Source organism: Schistocerca gregaria, chromosome 9 (assembly GCF_023897955.1).
Source record: "Schistocerca gregaria isolate iqSchGreg1 chromosome 9, iqSchGreg1.2, whole genome shotgun sequence".
In the NCBI taxonomy this organism is placed as follows: domain Eukaryota; kingdom Metazoa; phylum Arthropoda; class Insecta; order Orthoptera; family Acrididae; genus Schistocerca; species Schistocerca gregaria.
The window spans coordinates 197,570,020-197,583,941 of record NC_064928.1 but is presented as its reverse complement, the minus strand read 5'-3'; the positions used below and the strand labels follow the sequence as shown (position 1 = coordinate 197,583,941).

The following is a 13,922-nucleotide window of genomic DNA, read 5'->3' as shown; positions in this document are numbered from 1 at the left end:
GAAGACGGCCTAACGGTGTGCGGGACCGTAGCCCAGCTTCATGGAGACGGTTGCGAATGGTCCTCGCCGATACCCCAGGAGCAACAGTGTCCCTAATTTGCTGGGAAGTGGCGGTGCGGTCCCCTACGGCACTGCGTAGGATCCTACGGTCTTGGCGTGCATCCATGCGTCGCTGCGGTCCGGTCCCAGGTCGACGAGCACGTGCACCTTCCGCCGACCACTGGCGACAACATCGATGTACTGTGGAGACCTCACGCCCCACGTGTTGAGCAATTCGGCGGTACGTCCACCCGGCCTCCCGCATGCCCACTATACGCCCTCGCTCAAAGTCCGTCAACTGCACATACGGTTCACGTCCACGCTGTCGCGGCATGCTACCAGTGTTAAATACTGCGATGGAGCTCCGTATGACACGGCAAACTGGCTGACACTGACGGCGGCGGTGCACAAATGCTGCGCAGCTAGCGCCATTCGACGGCCAACACCGCGGTTCCTGGTGTGTCCGCTGTGCCGTGCGTGTGATCATTGCTTGTACAGCCCTCTCGCAGTGTCCGGAGCAAGTATGGTGGGTCTGACACACCGGTGTCAATGTGTTCTTTTTTCCATTTCCAGGAGTGTATTAAGATCAACAAAGGACCCAAGACCGACCCTTGTGGAACCCATTTCTTGATAGTTCCCCAGTTTGACGAATGTGCTGATCTTTGCATATAATGAGAACTGCTTATTTCAGTTTTGTGCACTCTTCCAATTAGGTACGAATTCAACCATTTGTGCACTGTCCCACTCACGCCACAATACTTGAGCTTGTCTAGCAGCATTTCATGATTTACGCAATCAAAAGCCGAAATATTGACATGTGAGAGACTTTGAGATTTTTTATGGTTCACATGGCTCTGAGCACTATGGGATTTAACATCTGAGGTCATCAGTCCCCTAGAATTTAGAACTTCTTAAACCTAACTAACCTAATGACAACACACACATCCATGCCCTAGGCAGGATTCGAACCTGCGACCGTAGCGGTCGCGCGGTTCCAGTCTGACGCACCTAGAACCGCTCGGCCACAGCGGCCGGCCCAGCTTAACGGTCGATACGGGTCTTTCACAAGATCTTACTGAAGGTTTACAAAAGAACGTCATTCCTGATATGATTTGTTATTGCCACGTTAAAATGCCACATAATGATTCATCCACGGTTAATGCCATCATATAAGAGAGCTCTCTCAGGAGTGAGTTATTACCGTCAATAATATACCAATTAAGCATGAAACGCGCTTGTTTTATAATTTGCAGTATGCTGTTTAGAGTTAACGTAGTATTGAAAATGTATTACAAACACGACACCATTATCATTAAATGTCACTTAAAAATGCATCAACGATATAGCCTTCCTCATGATTAAGTGCTATCGTAATAGATAACCGTCACCTGCACGACACAAAGCATGCAAGTTTGCATGCATGCATTCAATGTTCTGGCGGCTACAGCGGTTATTTACGTACCAGCAATAGCCTGTTTCACACTTACATTAACCTGTGATCTTGCAATATTAATCACGTATGTAACCAAAAATATATTACCGAAGAATCATTACTCTACATCAACTATTTTTTGCTGATGCGATTTTTTTTTCAACAATGAAGTTGGTGACGACTTTAACCTACGGAGGATATGTGGACCGGGAAGTTTATGAATTCATTGCAAGGAGTGCAGTACATACACTACTGTCCATTAAAATTGCTACACCACAAAGATGACGTGTTACAGACGCGAAATTTAACCGACAGGAAGAAGATGCTGTGATATGCAAATGATTAGCTTTTCAGGGCATTCACACAAGGTTGGCGCCGGTGGCGACACCTACAACGTGCTGACACGAGGAAAGTTTCCAACCGATTTCTCATACACAAACAGCAGATGACCGTTGTTGCCTGGTGAAACATTGTTGTGATGTCTAGTGTAAGGAGGAGAAATGTTACCATCGCGTTTCCGACTTTGATAAAGGTCGGATTGTAGCCTAAATCGATTGCGGTTTATCGTATCGCGACATTGCTGCTCGCGTTGGTCGACATCCAATGTCTGTTAGTAGAATATGGAATCGGTGGGTTCAGGAGGGTAATACAGGACGCCGTGCTGAATCCCAAACAGCCTCGTATCACTAGCAGTCGAGATGACAGGCAGCTTATCCGCATGGCTGTAACGGATCGTGCAGCCACATCTCGATCCCTGAGTCAACAGATGGGCACGTTTTCAAGACAACAACCATCTGAACGAACAGTTCGACGACGTTTGCAGCGGCATGAACTATCTGCTTGGAGAGCATGCCTGCGGTTACCCTTGACGCTGCGGTTGATAAGATCTTAATAAGTCGGCGGTAACAGAGCACTGTTTGTCCGAGAAAAACGAGATGGATCATGAGCGTACCAAGATCCTGGCTCAGACCTCTAAATATTGGGACAGCGTTCTAAGGGAGGCTATCGAAATTCGCACTAGGGAAGATCTTATCAACCGAGATTGAGGCTACAATCTCAGCAAGACTTGGGACCCGGCATTGAATGTAATTAAGAAGATTCTCTGCAAGAAGTACGAACTGGCGACTAGGGCAGACGTAGCAAGCACATCGACACTACGACAGATTCCGACGCCCACGTCTTCGCGACCGCCGGCGCGGGCGCGGACGGCGAAGAAAGCGGCCCGCGGGAAGAGGGTATTTAAATCGGCCGCCCGCCCTCAGGAGCTCATTTCGTCAGCGCACCTCACGATGGCGACATGTCTGATCGCTGAAATTTGTGCCCGTTGGACACTATGAACCGGCAGTATACCCATGGACTGTTCGAGCAACATGTTTCCTGTCATCAACAGTCCAATGCAATGTCGGTGTTGACGGGCCCAGGCGAGGCGGAAAGCTTTGTGTCGTGCAGTCATCAAGGGTACACGATTGGGCCTTCGGCTCCGAAAGCCCATGTCGATGACGTTTCGTCGAATGGTTCCCACGGCGGCAGTTCTTGATAGTTCAGCATTGAAATCTGCAACAATTTGCGGAAGGGTTGGACTTCTGCCAAATTGAATGATTCTCTTCAGTCGTCGTTGGTCCCGCTCTTGCATGATCTTTCTCCGGCAGCAGTGATGTCGGAGATTTGATGTTTTACCGGATTCCTGATATTCACAGCACACTCGTGAAGTGGTCGTACAGGGAAATCCCCACTTCATCGCTACCTCGGAGACGCTGTGTCCCATCGCTCGTTCGCCGACTATAGCACCACGTTCAAACTCACTCACGTCTTGATAAACTGCCATTGTAGCAGCAGTAACCGATCTAACTGAGCCAGACGCTTGTCGATTTATATAGTCGTTACTGACCACAGCGCCTGCCTGTTTACATATTTCGGTATTTGAATACGCGTGCCTGTACCAGTTTCTTTGGCGCTTCAGTGTATAAAAGGCAGTGTCCTGGCTGACTGATTGACTCTCCGTCACGCAGCACAAAACGCTAAGGACAGAAAAATGGTTCAAATGGCTCTGAGCACTATGGAACTTAACATCTATGGTCATCAGTCCCCTGCTAAGGACAGAAACTTGAAATTTTAATAAGGTGTGGATCTTATATTGTAGGTGTCGTTTAAGAAAATATTTTTCCAAATTCCAACTCTAATGGGGTGAAATAGGGGATGAAGGGATTGTTGAAATATGTCGCTATTAAGGCAATTTTGAAGCTAGCCTATAAAAACTAGTATTTGGTTTATCGGTCAGCAGTAAATAAATAGACGCGAAATGAGAGTGTTTTTGCCGGCAGATGTGGCCGAGCGGCTCTGGGCTCTATAGTCGGGAACCGCGCGACCGCTACGGTCGCAAGTTCGAATCCTGCTTCGGGCATGGATGTGTGTGATGTCCTTAGGATAGTTAGGTTTAAGTAGTTCTAAGTTCTAGGGGACTCATGACCTCAGAAGTTAAGTCCCATAATGCTCAGAGCCATTTGAACCACTTTTTGAGAGTGTTTTTAAAGTGACAGTGATTGTTTGAAGTTCCGCATGATAAGGCAATATTGCAACTGATTGAAACATCGATAACAGTTCCCACTTCACCGATTTACAAAGCCAATTATGTTGTGAATGTCGCATGGTAAATAATAAGCTATCAACAGATTTTGTTCTTATTTTTGGTGTGTTATAATAACGAAAACTTACTGGTACTCCTTTACTCCGGTAAAGTACTGCCTTTTCACACTGTTGATTGAGGCATATTCAGCACAAATGTGGAAAAGTCTCGTCATAGTTCAAATGGCTCTAAGCACTATAGGACTTAACATCTGAAGTGCCGGCCGGAGTGGCCGAGCGGTTCTAGGCGCTACAGTTAGGAACCGCGCACGCTACGGTCGCAGGTTCGAATCCTGTCTCGGGCATGGATGTGTGGGATGTCCTTAGGTTAGTTAGGTTTAAGTCATTCTAAGTTCTAGGGGACTGATGACTTCAGAAGTTAAGTCCCATAGTGCTCAGAGCCATTTGAACCATCTGAAGTCATCAGTCCCCTAGACTTAGAACTACTTAAGCCTAACTAACCTAAGGACATCACACACATCCATGCCCGAGGCAGGATTCGAACCTGCAACCGTAGCAGCAGCGCGGCTCTGGAATGAAGCGCCTAGAACCGCTCGTCCACAGCGGCTGGCCGTCTCGTCATCCTTCATCATACCTTTCACAGGTATCGTGTTCGGTAATACGAAAATGAAAATTACGAAGTGTTCAAAGGAACGCTTGAGTGTGACTTTGCGCAGTTGGCAGCAGGAAGATGAAACGGCACTGCGGGATTAGCCGTGCGGTATGTGGCGCTGCGGTCATGGACTCTGCGGCTGGTCCCGGCGGAGGTTCGAGTCCTCCCTCGGGTATGGGTATGTGTGTTTGTCCTTGGGGTAATTTAGGTTAAGTACTGTGTAAGCTTAGGGACTGATGACCTTAGCAGTAAAGTGCCACAAGAATTCACACACATTTGAACATTTTGAAGATGAAACGAGGAGCTCTGGGCGTACGGGGAAGTACGTGTTTCTCTGGCAGCGAGAACTGAGACGTTTCCTGTATGGCGAGATTAGCTCAGCTATCACATTTCCTGGTTGGCGTTATATGTTCTCAGCCGTCTTGCTAGTCAGTCTCCCTTCATCTCTGTCTCTTTACATGAGTGCAAAAAACGCCTACAATTCGGTAAGTGCAAACAAAAAGCTCTCATGATTTCATTACGGTAATGACATTGTTTCACGAAATTTCGATAGGTGTCCATACGTACCTTGTTCTGGTAAAAACCATACAAATATGGCATTTGTCTCCCCTGTAAAATAAAGGATTTGCGTATGTTGTATAGGCCCACAATGTGATCTTCATTATTACAGAGGTAAGTCTGAAATTTGGGCCTTGGCGTTGTCTTGCGGTTTCTGTTCAGCTTTAGATGTCTACTGAAATAATAAGTGGTCTAGCCAACTGCTAATATTGCCACTAGCCTGTTACAGTACACTCTTGTACGATTGTGAGTGTTGTTTTAACTTTGTATGCGCGTGCCTAGCGACATAAACTGCTCTTTTGAAACATTAGCATATTGAAACATTGTACGGTAAACCCACGTCAAGTGGCCTAGTTCCAGAGATGGTCCACGTTAAGGTTTTCCAATTTTGTGTGAATGTTTTCTAAACTACCCGAAGAAGATGCATTTCTAGCGCATAAATTTTAATACCGATATCGCAGTTTCCCCAAACTGTGGTCCAGTGTGTATTATACATTTGTGGTACAATATGTAATTATAATACAGGCCATTAAAATTGCTACACCAAGAAGAAATGCAGATGATAAACGGCTATTCATTGGTCAAATATATTATACTAGAACGGACATGTAATTACATTGTCACGCAATTTGGGGGAATAGATCCTGAGAAATCAGTACCCAGAACAACCACCTCTGGCCTTAAAAACGGCTTTGATACGCCTAGGATGGCGTGTACAGGTACAGCTGCCCATGCAGCTTCAGCACGATACCACAGTTCACCAAGAGTAGTGACTGGCGTATTGTGACGAGCCAGTTGCTCGGCCACCATTGACCAGACGTTTTCAGTTGGTAAGAGAATGTGCTAGCCAGGGCAGCAGTCCAACATTTTCTGTATCCAGAAAGGCCCGTACAGGACCTGAAACATGCGGTCGTGCATTATCCTGCTGAAATGTAGGGATTCGCAAGGATCGAATGATGGGTAGAGCCACAGGTCGTAACATATCTGAAATATAACGTCCACTGTTCAAAGTGCCGTCAATGCGAACAAGAGGTGACCGAGACGTGTAACCAATGGCACCCCATACCATCACGGCGGGTGATACGCCAGTATGGCGATGACGAATACACGCTTCCAATGTGCGTTCACCGCGATGTCGCCAAACACGGATGCGACCATCATGATGCTGTAAACAGTATCTGGATTTATCCAAAAAAATGACGATTTGCCATTCGTGCGCCCAGGTTCGTCCTTGAGTTCACCATCGCAGGCGCTCCTGTCTGTGATGCAGCGTCAAGGGTAACCACAGCCATGGTCTCGGAGCTGATAGTCCATGCTGCTGCAAACGTCGTCGAACTGTTCGTGCAGATGGTTGTTGTCTTGCAAATGTCCCCATCTGTTGACTCAGGGATCGAGACGTGGCTGCACGATCTGTTACAGCCGTGCGGATAAGATGCCTGTCATCTCGACTGCTAGTGATACGAGGCCGTTGGGATCCAGTACGGCGTTCCATATTCTGGTAACAGTCATTGAATCTCGACCATCGCGAGCAGCAGTATCGCGATGCGATAAACCGCTATCGATGTAGGCTAGAATCCGACCTTTATGAGAGTCGGAAACGTGATGGTACGCATTCCTCCTCCTTAGACGAGGCATCACAACAAGGTTTCACCAGGCAACGCCGGTCAACTGATGTTTGTGTATGAGAAATCGGTTGGAAACTTTCCTCAAGTCAGCACGTTGTAGGTGTCGCCAATGGCGCCAACCTTGTGTGTATGCTCTGAAGAGCTAATCATTTGCATATCACAGCATCTTCTTCCTGTCGGTTAAATTATGCGTCTGTAGCACGTCATCTTCGTGGTGTAGCTATTACAATGGCCCTACCCTTCAAAATGGTGCAAATGCCTCTGAGCACTATGGGACTTAACAGCTGTCCCCTAGAACTTCGAACTACTTAAACCTAACTAACCTAAGGACACCACACACATCCATGCCCGAGGCAGGATTCGAACCTGCAACCATATCGGTCGCGTGGTTCCAGACTGAAGCGCCTAGAACTGCTCGGTCACAAGGCCGGCTCTACCCTTCATTCGATCCCTGCGAAACCCCACATTTCAGCAGGTTAATCCACTACCGCACGTTGCAGGTTTTGTACGGGTCTTTCTGGATACAGAAAATATTCGACTGCTGCCCTGGCCAGCACTTTCTCCAGATCTCCAATTGAAAACGTCTGGTCAATGGTGGCCGAGCAACTGGCTCGTCACAATACGCCAGTCACTACTCTTGATGAACTGTGGTATCATGTTGAAGCTGCATGGGCAACTGTACCTGTATACACCATCCAAGCTCTGTTTGACTCAATGCCCAGGCGTATCAAGGCCGTTGTTGGGTACTGATTTCTCAGGATCTATGATGCCAAATTGCGTGAAAATGTAATTACATGTCAGTTCTAGTATAATATATTTGTCTAATGAATACCCGTTTATCATCTGCATTTCTTCTTGGTGTAGCAATTTTAATGACCAGTAGTGTAAAATCACACCCCATGATGTGCACACTCTGTGTATGTCTGCCACGTATTCTACACCCATTTAGAGAATAGCACAGGCTGTTTCAGTGTGTGTGGATCAGTGCAAAGGGATGATGGTATGTACAATTGTTTGTTGTGGAAAGTTAAATTGGTATGCACAATTGTTTGTTGTGAAAAGTTACATTGGTATGCACAATTGTTTGTTGTGGAAAGTTACATGACAACAAAGTCATGGAAACAGTGCGGTCAGTTGTTTGCTGAGAAGTTTAATGGTGTCAAAGTACCAGAAAAGAGTCCCACACAACACTTAGACTAAAAATGGCATCAAACAGGATCTGTTTTGAACAAGTCCAAAAACATTCCGAAACGTGCCCACAGACCAGAAAATGTGGCTACAGTTCTGAGTCCTAAGAAATCATCCCGATGCCTGTCACAAGAGATCAACATGTCACGAGAGATCACCATATCACATCGAACATGTGAATGAATACTCCACCTGGACGTGCACCTGTTTCTCTACTGAGTGTCTGTTGTTCATGCATTAAAACAAGCAGATTCCACTCAGTGCCTCCAGTTTTGTGACTGACTGTTCGCTGAGGTAACTATGAATGGCTTGGACATGGATCTGTTCTTTATGGCTGATGAAGCCTGGTTTCACCTGAGTGGTTATATCAGTTCACAGAATCACAGGTTCTGGACAGTGGAGAATCCACGTAACTTCCACTAAACACCATTGTGTGATCAGAAGGTTGGGGTTTAAAGTGCAGTGTATGCACTCTGCATTATTGGCCCCATCTTCTTTCATCAGATGCTGACTTTGGCACATTACATTGCCAACATTTTGAAACCATTAGTGGCAGCATTAATGGAGGAGGAAAAGACCTATAGTTATTTCCAACTGGATGGAGCAACTACCCATATAGCTGAACAAACCTTGGAGCACATTTACACATTCTTCACAGCTAATAGACTTGTTAGCAGAGGTCACTCTGCTCACCCAGGTCACCTGACTTGTCAGTGTCCGATTACTTTGTGTGGGGAGCCCTCGAGTATACGGTGTATTGCAACAACCCTCATAGTCCTCAAGAACTGCAGCAGAACATGTTGGATGAGACTGCAGCAATTCCAGCAGTCCAGCTTTGATCCACTTTCAGCAACTTGAGGACTAGGGCACAGAAGTGCCAAGGAATGAAAGATGGTCACTCTCAACATCTGCTATAGCACCTGTATTTCCTTTCCTCTGCTGCTATTCTTTGTACCCTGAAACTCTATTCTCTGGGCCACTTTCATTTGTTCCAGCCTGTACATCAGTGCAATGTCTTTATTTCACATTGTCTGTAAATTTTTATGCAATGTTCCTTCGGGTATGCATGTGTGCCCAAAGGAACAGACACTGCTGACAATTGAGAGCCATGTTAAATCATAAAATGTATTGCCAAAATGTGAATACGGTACCACCATAACTATACCTTTAACTGGGAACATGAAAATTTATGCCAGACAAATTAAGTGACCACTCGTGGAAAGTGGGAAATCCAGCTCTGAGTTCTCATTTGACACAAATTTTCATTTGTTTCCAGTAAATTGTGTAGCTATGGTGGTACCACATTCTCAGTTTGTGAATACATTTCGTGATTTAATACAGCTATCATCGTCAGAAGTGTCTGTTTCCAAACAAACATTACATCAAACTTCACAAACACAGGCAAATACAGACACTTTACTAATGTAACCAATTGAATTGGTTTGGAGTGATATTAACACCTACATTAAAAATAATAACAAGTCTTTTAACATAACAGAATTGAAAATATATTATGTGAATGTCTTGCTACTATAGATGCCACCTCATTGAGGAAGAAAATAGATCATGCTGGTAAGATTAACATTGAAGCACAAACTATAGGTGGCACTATGAATGTAATATAGCAATTATTATGACGGTGGTTTTGGTGTCAGTTTGAATGACAGTGAGTTTGGAGAACTGGATGGAACTGTGCCATTGAACCATAAATTGGTGAGTGTAAATGTATGTGGAATTAATTCCTTCACTCTGCATCTGGTTACTCACCTGTTTCTTTATTTTGCCCTACAAATGTCAATAGCGTGTTCTTTGTTGTGTTTAGGTTCACATTATCATACCAAGTTTTATGTGCTGTCACCACGGTAACAATCAGCATGGCTTCTCAAAGACACTGACATTAACTTCAGTTGTTATTTATTTATTTTGTGGTTTCATTTATTATTAAACACTTTTTCTATGTATTTTTTTTGTCATTGTCAGAAAAGGTTCTTTGTTGTATTTAAATACACGTTGTGTCACAGCTTATACAGGGTGTTACAAAAAGGTACGGCCAAACTTTCAGGAAACATTCCTCACACACAAATAAAGAAAAGATGTTATGTGGACCATGTGTCTGAAATCGCTTAATTTCCATGTTAGAGCTCATTTTAGTTTCGTCAGTATGTACTACAACGTGATCAAATTGTAAATTTTCCCAATCAACATGTGTGGGCTGAAGAGAATCCGAACGCAATTGTGTAATGACGTCATCAACACAGATTTTCTGTTAACGTTTGGGCAGGCATTGTTGGTGATGTCTCGATTGGTCCCCATATTCTTCCACCTATGCTCAGTGGAGCACGTTATCATGATTTCATATGGGATACTCTACCTGTGCTGTTAGAACATGTGCCTTTACAAGTACGACACAACATGTGGTTCATGCACGATGGAGCTCCTGCACATTTCAGTCGAAGTGTTCGTACGCTTCTCAACAACAGATTCGGTGACCGATGGATTGGTAGAGGCGGACCAATTCCATGGCCTCCACGCTCTCCTGACCTCAACCCTCTTGACTTTCATTTATGGGGGCATTTGAAAGCTCTTGTCTGCGCAACCCCGGTACCAAATGTAGAGACTCTTCGTGCTCGTATTGTGGACGGCTGTGATACAATACGCCATTCTCCAGGGCTGCATCAGCGCATCAAGGATTCCATGCGACGGGGGGTGGATGCGTGTATCCTCGCTAACGGAGGACATTTTGAACATTTCCTGTAACAAAGTGTTTGAAGGCATGCTGGTACGTTCTGTTGCTGTGTGTTTCCATTCCACGAGTAATGTGATTTGAAGAGAAGTAATAAAATAAGCTCTAACATAGGAAGTAAGCATTTCCGGACACATGTCCACATAAAATATTTTCTTTCTTTGTGTGTGAGGAATGTTTCCTGAAAGTTTGGCCATACCTTTTTGTAACACCCTTTATGTGTGGTGATGGCAACCTACATTTACAAAATGTACTTGGGTACTACTAGCGGTGAGTGTTTATCGTGACTTGTATTACAATCTCACAATTACAGTACAGCCAATTACATGTGAGCTGTCGAATGACGCATTTCACTCGCCTGGATATAGTTTGCCAGGTTTTTTTTCTTGGCAAATACCTGTCCATAGATCTGAATGGGGGACTATTTTGCCTTTAGAATATCTTACCCTGGAAATTAAACAATAGAAAGTCCGGGATGGAATGTAACAATATTATGAAAAGGATAGTTGCTACTCACCATTTAGCAGAGATGCTGAGTAGTGTATAGGCACAACAAAAAGACTGTTGGAAACCGAGCCTTTGGCCGAGAAGGCCTCCTCCAAAATTAGACAAAACACACACACACACACACACACACGACTTCAGTCTCTGGCAGCTGAGGCCAGTCAGCTGTGAGAGACTGTGGTCATTTGTGTGTGAGTTGTGTTTGCATGAGTGTGCGTGTGTGTATGTTTCTCTAATTTCAAAGATTACTTTGTTGGCTGAAAGATCACTTTGCGACAGTCTTCTTGTTGTGCCTATTTGTGACTTAGCATCTCCACTATATGCTGAGTAGCAACTACCCTTTTATAATATTGTCATCCTGGAAATTTTTACACTATGATAGAATGGAGCTGCATGTTCTCAAGGGGGAAAAAGACAGCTAAAGTTTCCCCCTTTCTTTCAATGATTCACTTCTCCAGTATAGTGAGACCATGTTGGCTAATGTTACAAAGCCAGTTCAGTCAGTCATGCAGACTATTCCCTCTGCAACTACTGAGAAAGCTGCTGGCACTCTTCAGGAAGCACAGGGTAGCCCGTCCCTTGCTACTCCTCCAACATGATTGTGCCTACAGCACAGCTATCTGTATCGTTAATGCACACAAGCCACCCCCATCTAAGGATGGGTCATGGTTCGTTGGGAAAGGGGAGTGGACAATGTCCAGGAATATACCGGCAGGTTGATGAAAAAAGTTGGTTTTGCCTGTGAGAACAACAATTATTAAACCTATATACATACATTTAACTTCTTCCAGAAGAAAGCAATAGACAAAAATGCACAGATTTAAGGCTCATGTCAGAACGAGGAAATGCTTTTTTTTGTATCATAATATGTTTTATCAAATATGAATGAATGAATCATTCTAGTACAATTATTTGGAAGTTTCTGTCATCTAGTTCCAGTTATACTGAGGTGACAAAAGTCATGGGATACCTCCTAACATCTTGTCAGACCTCCTTTCACTTGGTATACTGCAACATCTCAACATGGCATGGACTCAACAAATCATTGAAAGTCCCCAGCAGAAATACTGAGCCACGCTACCTCTGTAGCCTTAAATAGAAATTTTTGAAAAAGGTAGGAAGATTTTTCTGTTTAGCAAAAGTGGCAAAAAGCAGATTTCAGAGTACTTCACAGCTCAACACAAAAGTTTTATCTCAAGTTCAGATAGTGTTGAGGATCACTGGACAAAGTTCAAAACCACCATAGAATATCATTAGATGAGTATGTGCCAAGCAATATCGCAAGAGATGCAAAAGAACCACCGCGGTACAACAATCGAGTTAGAAAACTGCTACAGAAGCAAAGAGAACTTCTCAGCAAACATAAACGTAGGCAAAACCTTGCAGACAAGCAAAAATTACACGAAGCGAAATGTAGTGTGAAGAGGGCTATGCGAGAGGTGTTCAATGAATTTGAAAGTATAGTTCTATGTGTTGTGGTTGGCAGGAGAGCCTACACCGAATTGCTAAAGGAGGCCGAAATGCACGCGTTTTAGCTCACGCAGGCTGGCGTGAGGTCTGGAACATGACAAGGGAATTAGAATTGAGAAAAACGGACGTAGCTGGTGGAATACTTAACTTTAATCCATTAATGGAGAACGTCGCTGTTTATGGTACATGATTCACAATATCAATAGTACGGATACTGGCGCCTTGCTAGGTCGTAGCAAATAACGTAGCTGAAGGCTATGCTAACTATCGTCTCGGCAAATGAGACCGTAGAAGTCAGTCAACCATCGCTAGCAAAGTCGGCTGTACAACTGGGGCGAGTACTAGGAAGTCTCTCTAGACCTGCCGTGTGGCGGCGCTCGGTCTGCAATCACTGATAGTGGCGACACGCGGGTCCGACGTATATTACCGGACCGCGGCCGATTTAAAGGCTACCACCTAGCAAGTGTGGTGTCTGGCGGTGACACCACACTATGCACGGACTTGGCAGAAATCCTAAGTAATTTTGGTCTTATGTCAAAGTGGTAAGTGGATCAAAACAAAATGTCCAGACACTCTGTGACCAAAATGGTACTGAAACAGAGGATGACAGACTAAAGGCTGAAATACTAAATGTCTTTTTCCACAGCTGTTTCACAGAGGAAGACTGCACTGTAGTTCTAGATTGTCGCGTAGATGTCAAAATGGTAGATATCGAAGTAGATGACAGAGGGATAGAAAAACAATTAAAGTCGCTCAAAATAGGAAAGGCCGCTGGACCTGATGGGATACCACTTCAATTTTACACAGAATATGCGAAGGAACTTGCCCCCTTATTGCAGCGGTGTACCGTGGGTCTCTAGAAGAGCGTAGCGTTCCAAAGGATTGGAAAAGGGCTCAGGTCATCCCCATTTTCAAGGAGGGATGTCAAACAGATGTGCAGAACTATAGACCTATATCTCTAACGTCGATCAGTTGTAGAATTTTGGAACACATATTATGTTCGAGTATAATGACTTTTCTGGAGACTAAAAATCTACTCTGTAGGAATCAACATGGGTTTCGAAAAAGACGATCGTGTGAAACCCAGCTCACGCTATTCGTCCACGAGACTCAGAGGGCCATAGACAC

General features: G+C 44.7%; 1 protein-coding gene across 1 annotated transcript in view; it reads left to right on the top strand.

The window, feature by feature from the left end:
- Nucleotides 1–5,091: 5,091 nt before the first annotated feature.
- The window catches only part of LOC126291991 (protein roadkill-like), a 28,230-nt gene continuing 19,399 nt past the window's right edge, over nucleotides 5,092–13,922 (top strand). Inside the window, exon 1 of the mRNA XM_049985763.1 lies at nucleotides 5,092–5,191. The gene's annotated coding sequence lies outside the window, so the exon portion shown is untranslated. The remainder of the gene's footprint in view (nucleotides 5,192–13,922) is intronic.